Here is an 8,002-nt window from a genome sequence, read left to right as displayed (position 1 = left end):
TTTTAATAAAAAATGGTCTCATATAAAAATCAGATTTATGTTTTTGCTGAAAGTTTGTTAAAGTTCTTAGTTTCTCATGGGGTCGTCAAGCTGCTTTTCTCCATCAGAATCTGCTGGAATTACCGTGTTGATGGTTGAAACATTACAATAAATTAACGGACATAAAGGCTGGGCTTCCAGTGTTAAAGGGTTAAAACCAGCAGCATCTCCCGGGCTCAATGGCCGAGGAGCATTTTAAAAAATGTTTGTTGTTCTCATCGGATGCTTCCTGACCTCCTTTTGGAGTGGAGCCCCGCTGACAGAAGCTGAGCTCAAATGTTTGACATGCCATCTTTGTTTCATTTTGACTGCAAGGATTCAGAGCCCCTAGTTTTTTTTTTTTTTTACTTATTTACCAGAACTTTGAGTTACTTTCCAGAGCTTCTCTGAGCAGCTTCAGACATTCAGACCAGCTCAGGACAGTGGTGTTCTCCTGTGAGTGAAGGTTGGCAGACCTCACCGGGATGATGGAGACTCGCCTGACTCCAAAAAACCCTCCAGGATGAATGTCAACAATGAGGCAAAACGAAACAAAGAACGGCATGACAGAAGCATGTCACAGGACTGGAACCTGTTGAGGTATCTGTGAAGAGCACCACGATGCCTTCTGAAAGCTCATGTCAGAACCCAGCCAGCAAGGCCAAGTGAGCCGAGAAAAGGTTTAAATGTGGGCAGAAAATATGGTTCGCTACAGCGGAGCTCGCTAGGTCAATACAGAGGAGCTCGCTAGTTCAATACAGAGGAGCTCGCTAGGTCAATACAGCGGAGCTCGCTAGCTCAATACAGCGGAGCTCGCTAGCTCAATACAGCGGAGCTCGCTAGCTCAATACAGCGGAGCTCGCTAGTTCAATACAGCGGAGCTCGCTAGTTCAATACAGAGGACCTGACTAGCTTGAAAAAAACTGCAAACTATTTTATCTCTGTTTTTTATTATTTTGGGAGTGAAGTGTTCATAAAGCAAGGAAGAGTTCTATGAAAGGGTACTATACTGATTAAAAGCAAGCGGCAGAAACAAAATCCTAAACTGGGAAGCAGCTTTTGTCCTGCTTGATGTAAAATATCAGAAATGTGAGGTTTGGATGACCAGCATCCACTGTAGCTTGTCTGATTCCCTCGCCTTCCTGACCTGCAGCAAAGGTTTGCTAAAGTTTCCTCTGTTTCTGTTTTCCTCCAAACCTTTCAGATACAACGTGATACCCATTTCCCCAGAGCTGCTGTTGTGGCCTCTCTGTTGCTGTGAGGCTCACATGAAAGACTGCGGCTGTTTACTGCAGCCCTGCTCAGCCAGTAAAGCCTGTTTCTCGGCTGACGGTGAATGAAAACATAAACTTCAGCTGATAGAGAAACCTTTCGAGGTGTCATTTCAGCAGAGTATGAGGATAAGGTTTCAATCCCCTGGAGTGCAAGATGATTGTAAGTTCATGTTCGGTTGTTTGCTCTCTTTTTTCACAGAAGTTTGGAAGATGAGCTTCAGCTGGAAAAGAGGGCAACAAAAACAAGTTACACAAGACTTTTTTTGTGTCAGAGCGGTGAGGCCGGCTCCCGTCGGACCTCCATGGAAGCTGCTGTGAGCGCAGTATGTCAGGGGTTACATAACAGACCTGGAGGGGAGGATGTGAGATGCAGAGGTGTCACAACTTCAAGAGGCCAGCAGCTCTGCTAGCAGCGACAAACAAACAAGCCAGCTTCCATCCTCAGAGGTTGCTGCTTGACCCTGTGAAGCCACGCATGTATGGAGCTAAACTGGGGCCAATATTGTTTGAAGGCCAAACAGAACAAATTCAGTTAATGTGCAGGGCTGTGTTGTTGTTAAAAGAGATGTTAATATCACAAAAATACATTTGTTTTTATGCCTAATGAAATGTAGCTATGTATTTAAAAAAAAGTTAAAACCTACATCAACGGGATTCGAATCCGGGTGAGTCCTGCGCATTACCACTGCACCACTGGCAAACTTTATATAACATGTTGTTCTGTAGGGTTAATAAGGGAGACCCACCACACGGTGCAGGACCTAGGCGTCACATTTTCACAAAAGATTCATTCATCCCTAGATTTATTACATTTTTAAACAGGAATCAAGTGTTTCTGCTGTGACAGCTTGTTGGTTTGATCATTTGTTTACAAAAAGAGATTCATTTATTGTCTTTGACAAAGAAAGTCTCTTTTGATACTTTCAATAGATTATTAATGCAATATTTCAATAAATCAAAACAATAATGTTGCTGTAAGTCATCAAAAGAAAAAGATAGCAAACATGAAGGAACCGCTGTGTTTACTGTGGAGCTCCAACTCACATTTCCTGCACTAGAGAAAGTTCAAGTGGAACGTACTAGCCATGAGGCTACAGGAGATAACTGGAACTCCAACAGTGTTTTAGCCATTTTATCCAAGCATAAGGACGTTTCCAATGCCTGTATTTAACACAATAAGACGGCGCTTTGAACGGGCTTGAACGGCGTTTTGGACGAGATAAAATTCTGTTTTTTACACCCGTCTTGGGACAAATTCAGACTATGACGGATCAGACTAAACAAATATTTCCTGACCGTGATTACCACAGTTCTCAGAGTCAGTGAATGCACCGGGACTGAAGTTACCACCCTCATCAATTTTGATTGGTCCTTCATCTTAGCCCCACCCCAATGCAGCACTACGGGGCCAAAAGTTTTGAAACTCAAATTTTCAGATTTGAAAATGAAAAAAGTAAAAAAAAGACATGAAACTGAAAGAAAGTTTTGAAATTGAAATTTGGAGTTTTGAAAACTAAAAAAACAGAACATTTGAAGCTGAAAATAATTCAGTTTATTTTAGAGTAGCAAAAAGTACCAATATTTTTTTTGTTGGTTTTATTTGGGTCTCAAATAGTATTTGCCCCATTTTAGCTCCATACACATGTGGGTTTCCGACTGAAGGACGGGGCTTGTGAGGAGCAGCTGACCACAAACAGAGCTGCTCTTCCTCCTCAGTCATATGAAACTCCTTGGTGTTTTCGCTTGTGCTCTCACTTCAACAAGGTGACATTCCTGAGAAAACCGCAGTGCTTTATGTTGCACCGCCCCTCCTGTAGCCCCTCTCCCCCGTTTCCTTGCCTCCTGGAACTGTGTGAGCTGCTTTGTGTTGTGCAGGGGCTGGAGAAACAGCCGGCCAGTGAAAGTAGGTCAGTGAGGAGAGACAGGAGAAAGAGGGGGTTTTTCAGAGAGGAGGAATGGAGGGTGGGGTGCGAGGGTTATGTCACACACTCACTAAAGTTGAACAAACTCCTCAGGAGGAGGCTCAGTCAGGCTGAGGGAGCAGCTCAGGACACCGGCTGCTCCAAGCAGACCCAAAATGCTTTTATTCAACATCTAATGGATGCTTTGTGACCTCTGCTGGACCACTAACATCCTGCGCTTATTGCATAACAGGGATTTGAGTGGGTGGAAAGAAAAGCCCTAAAGTGATATTAAATTTTTTCTGTCTCAGCCTCTAACAAAATCCACCTGTCACTCAGACGACCCAAGGCGCTGACATGCGTGAGATACTGGGACGTACGGGAAAGTTAGCTAACAGAGTGTGCAGCCTGCAGCCGTCAACAGCAAAGTGTGGTTATGTAACCGGGATACTGCAGCATGTAGGTCAGCAGCACGGGGAGAGGCAGGGAGGGAGAATGCTAAAGACACACTCTTTCAGTGTGTGTGTGAGCGCGCTTGCAGCCACTGGTCTGCGAACAGACCGTGTACATGTCAAATACCATCAGTCACTTCTGAAATCTCTGCGTAATGACCTGAAATCTGCAGCTGCCAGAGGGAGGATGCTGCAGAGGTCTGCAGAACAGCAGACATCCAAAGATTTAAACATTAACCCTTTAACACCGGAGCTCCAGTATTTATCTTCTTTAATTATTGTAACTTTTCAACCGTTAACATGATAATTCCAGTAGATTCTGAAGGAGAAAAGCGACTCATGTGTTAAAGGGTTAACTTGTGTTGGCCTTCCAGACTGCAGTTTTACTTCATATTCAACATAAAGTTTAGTATCTAGCAGTGAACAAAAATCTCACCATGTGGTGTTGTAGTGCCCCCAGGTGCTACCCTCCCCTTACCTCACTCTACCCTTCTGCCCCAACACTCTGGACAGCCAGCAAGGTCAAGTGGGCCTAATATGAATTAAAAGTGGGCAGAAAATGTGGGGCCCAGTTGGGCTTGTCTGCAGTTTCTGTGGTGGCCCCACTAGTGTTTGCCCACATTGGCTTAAGTGGACACTTGGTGGGCTGGCTCACAATGCTAGCCAGTTGCCCGGTGGACAGTGCAGCAAGCTCCACTGCCCATGGTCTAGCAGAGCAAGCGAGTGCAGTGCCCAGTAAAGCAAGAGAATGCTGCACCCAGGGTCTGGCAGAGCAAGCAAGCGCCACTACCCAGAGGGCGGCAAACCAAGCAAGTGGTGTTCCCAGGGCGCGGAGGAGCAAGTGAGTGATGCACACAGCAGAGCAATCAAGTTTTGTGATCAGGGTCCGGCAGAACAAGCAAATCCCACGCCTAGGGTCTATCAGAGCAAGCGAGTGCCGTACCCAGGGTACGGCAGAGCAAGCGCGTGCTCTGCATAGGGTATGGCAGAGCAAGCGAGTGCTGTGCCCAGCAAGGCAAGCGAGTGATGTGCCTAGGGTACGACAGAGCAAGCGAGCGCTAGGCCCAGGGGTCAGCAGAGCAAGCGAGTGCTGTGCCCAGGGTCCAGCAGAACTAGCAGGGTTTCTGCTTCTACAGCATGTAGACCAATGTTGGGAAAACATAGGTGGGACCACCATGGAAGCTGCAGACAAACCCAATTGGGGCCGACACTTCTGCGCACTGTTAAAACATATGGGGCCCACTTGGCCTTACTGGCTGGGATGCGAAAAACTCATGAGAAAAAAACACCTTTGTGTAGGTTTATCTCCAAGCACCCATTTTAAGTTTTGGTTGTCTGGAGGTCACAAATTGGTTGATGTCATTTTTAGAAGAGTCTGCAAAAGTAAACTTTCGGATTTTCTTGGCAACAGAGTTTTTTTGCTAAATTTGGCCAGGATGTTCATCATTTTGTCCTGCTTGAGCTAATGATTCTTCAATTTTCCAGTGGGAATGCGCGAGTAACGCAAATGGTGTTCAGAATCTACAAATTCTGAAACTAGAAAAGAAATGTCTAAATAGCCTCCCCTTCCTGAGATCAACGGTCAAGAAAACTTTGGTTGTAGTTGTAGATAAAACACTGTGGCATATATGTTAAGATGTTATTTTTATCGTCACTCTTTGCTACAACATTCTCACAGAACAAGCAGACTGGTGGTTAGTGCAGCAGGTTTATTAACACAGCTAAAAGTCCACAAAGATAAATAGGGGGTGAAAGGCAAAAGTCAGCAACGAGCGTGGGAGCATCAGGAAGAAACCAGAGTGGTCAGGGTCCAGGCAAGATGAAGCGGGATCAGGTGAACTGGAGATCAGGTCAGGATGAAACGCTCAGTATGCAAGCTGAGTGGCACAAACAATACTTCGCAATGAGTCAGGCTCTGATCAGTGTTTAAGTGTCCTTTAGGTGATTAGCAAATAAAAGTCAGCTGAGCAGTATCCAGGAACTGTGGGCTGGGGTTGCTGGGAGATGAAGTGTAGTCAGTACTCTGGAGACTGCTCCCACCGGTGACCAGTGGGGGAAACAGAGCGCTGACTTCTGACAAAAATGGCCTCCAAATCATAGGTCCTGTAGCCATCCCATAATATATTTCTAAGCTTCCTTTGTATATCCCCGACACATGTGTTTTGGTTTCTTCACTGGATTTTGAAATATTTCTTTTAGAGTTCCGTGTTTTGGCCTCATTCTTTTTCTGACTTTTATTCTTACTGTGATGTCATCATTTTTTCGGAGGTGTCTTTCACTATACTCAAAATTCATGTTTACCTGGTACTAGGTGCTACCTAATTTCTGAGTTTTCGAATAAGTGACATTTTGGCTCAGAGGTGCAGTAAGAAAGAAGAACTGTACAGTACCGAACAGTCTGTTCCTCCAGTCTCTGCAGCTGCAGGACAGAACCATCCCTCATTGTTGCTCCGGATGCAGATCATCAGTCTGGGAATTATCTGCACTAAACTGCGCAGCTCTTCTCAGGGTTCTTGTAAGTCTTTGACTCAGACTTCCTGACCACTTCCTGAGTCACTTTCTGATGGTCGGCGCTACAGCCTTAAATGAAACTGATACGTCAGTAATAGAACAGTTCCCACCTGAAGAAGGGAGGCTCAGGGGGGGTTCGTGCCTGCAGGAGGCCTGCCAGATAAGAAAGGAAGCGGATGGAATTGATTCTTCTGTCCAGCATGCTTGGTGACAGAGTTGTCCCGACCGCAGTGACCCGCTAACTCCCTGCCGCCTCCGCCGCCAAATGGGTCAAAGTGCTCGTTTGTAAAGCTGCAGATGTGAGTGACTATGGAGGAAGAACTCTGACACACATATGCACTGCACACACACACATGCACACATACATGCCTAGAAGCGCTGCATTTACATCAGTGTGGTAAAATAGGCCACAAGAAAGTTGTGCAGCGTTCAGAGGAAAGTGGGCCAGTGGGAGTAAATGCATGTGTGAGAGATCAATCAGCTCCATGTTATGCAACTCCAAACCACACACCAGCTTCAGGGCTGTGTGAGCCTGTGGTTCCAAGAGAGGCCTGCAGGCGTTACGAGGAGATCAGCCTCTGACATTACACATCAATTAGCTTGGCTTTTGACCACAACTCTTCTCTTTTTTAAGAGTTTTAAGACTCTAATAGTCAAGATAAAAGCGGGATCATGACATTTCTTTGTGATTCTATCCTGCAGCCGACCTGGACTGAAGGACCAGATTGTTTTCACTATTCTTTTTTTGCTGCACCTTTGAGCAAAAATGTCTCCCCTGCCACACACTTAAAAACTCCCCCACATTTGCACACACCCGCTAAAAAGGAGTTTTTAATGTAGCGACCCCACCCCCCACCCAATAAATAAATAAATAAATAATGATCACAGTGGTAGAAACAAAAGAAGTAAGGCCAAAATCTCTCAGGGGGCCAGATAAAATTCACTAAAATCCACTAAGAAAACCAAAACATACGTGTCAGGGATTTTAATTATTATGGGATATAGACAATGTGGCGACCTGTTTGTAGCAAATATGAAATTTGGCTATTTTCCCATTTTTGCACAATATGGGAAAGGGACAATTTTGTGTGAGAGATCTTCACTAAATGTAACACACATACTGCCAGGTTAAGTCTATAACCACAACTGAAGTTTTGTTGACGTTTGACCTCAGGAAGTGTCCACCAGCTTGAGTTACCGCCAAAAAAAAAATATATATATATATTTTAGTACCTGTTACAAATTTACACTCCTCAACCCATCATTGGGATGGTACTCAGGGAAAAAAACTCAAGATTCATTCAAATTCCTGTTGCTCACTCATTTCCCCTGGAATATTGTGACAATGTAATCCATGAATGGTTGGGTCAAACTGAACGAAGAGTTTTGACACACAATATGAACATATTAGGAATGTGGCCGAGGTTATTAAAAAAAAAAAAAACTCAGTTTCCAAGGAAATCCTAAAGTTCATTTTTGTTGATTCTTCAAAAAATCACATAGACGTGTTCGTCACTCCCAGAAGACCAAAACATAAAAAGGTTTTTTTACAGTTTGACACACCACTCATTTAACAAAAAATAAAAGAGCAATATTAAAAAAAAAATTGCAGTTTGGTTGTAAAAGACGAACACAGTTAAAATACCCTACCCTACTCTTTAGCATAATCTGAATGGCGGTGCAGTTGGTTAGCGTGGTTTTCTCATGACCATCAAGTTAAAGTTCAAGAGGAGTGCGCAATTTTCTGTTTTTGCCTTGGGTATCATGCAGCCCAGGGCCGGGCCTGGTCCCAACTTAGCTGTTCTGACTGATTTTGATTGGTCCTTTGTGTTAGCCCCCCCAAAAA

The sequence above is a fragment of the Oryzias melastigma genome, linkage group LG1 (genome assembly GCF_002922805.2).
Source record: "Oryzias melastigma strain HK-1 linkage group LG1, ASM292280v2, whole genome shotgun sequence".
Taxonomy (NCBI): Eukaryota; Metazoa; Chordata; class Actinopteri; order Beloniformes; family Adrianichthyidae; genus Oryzias; species Oryzias melastigma.
Note: the sequence above shows the minus strand (reverse complement) of the source record.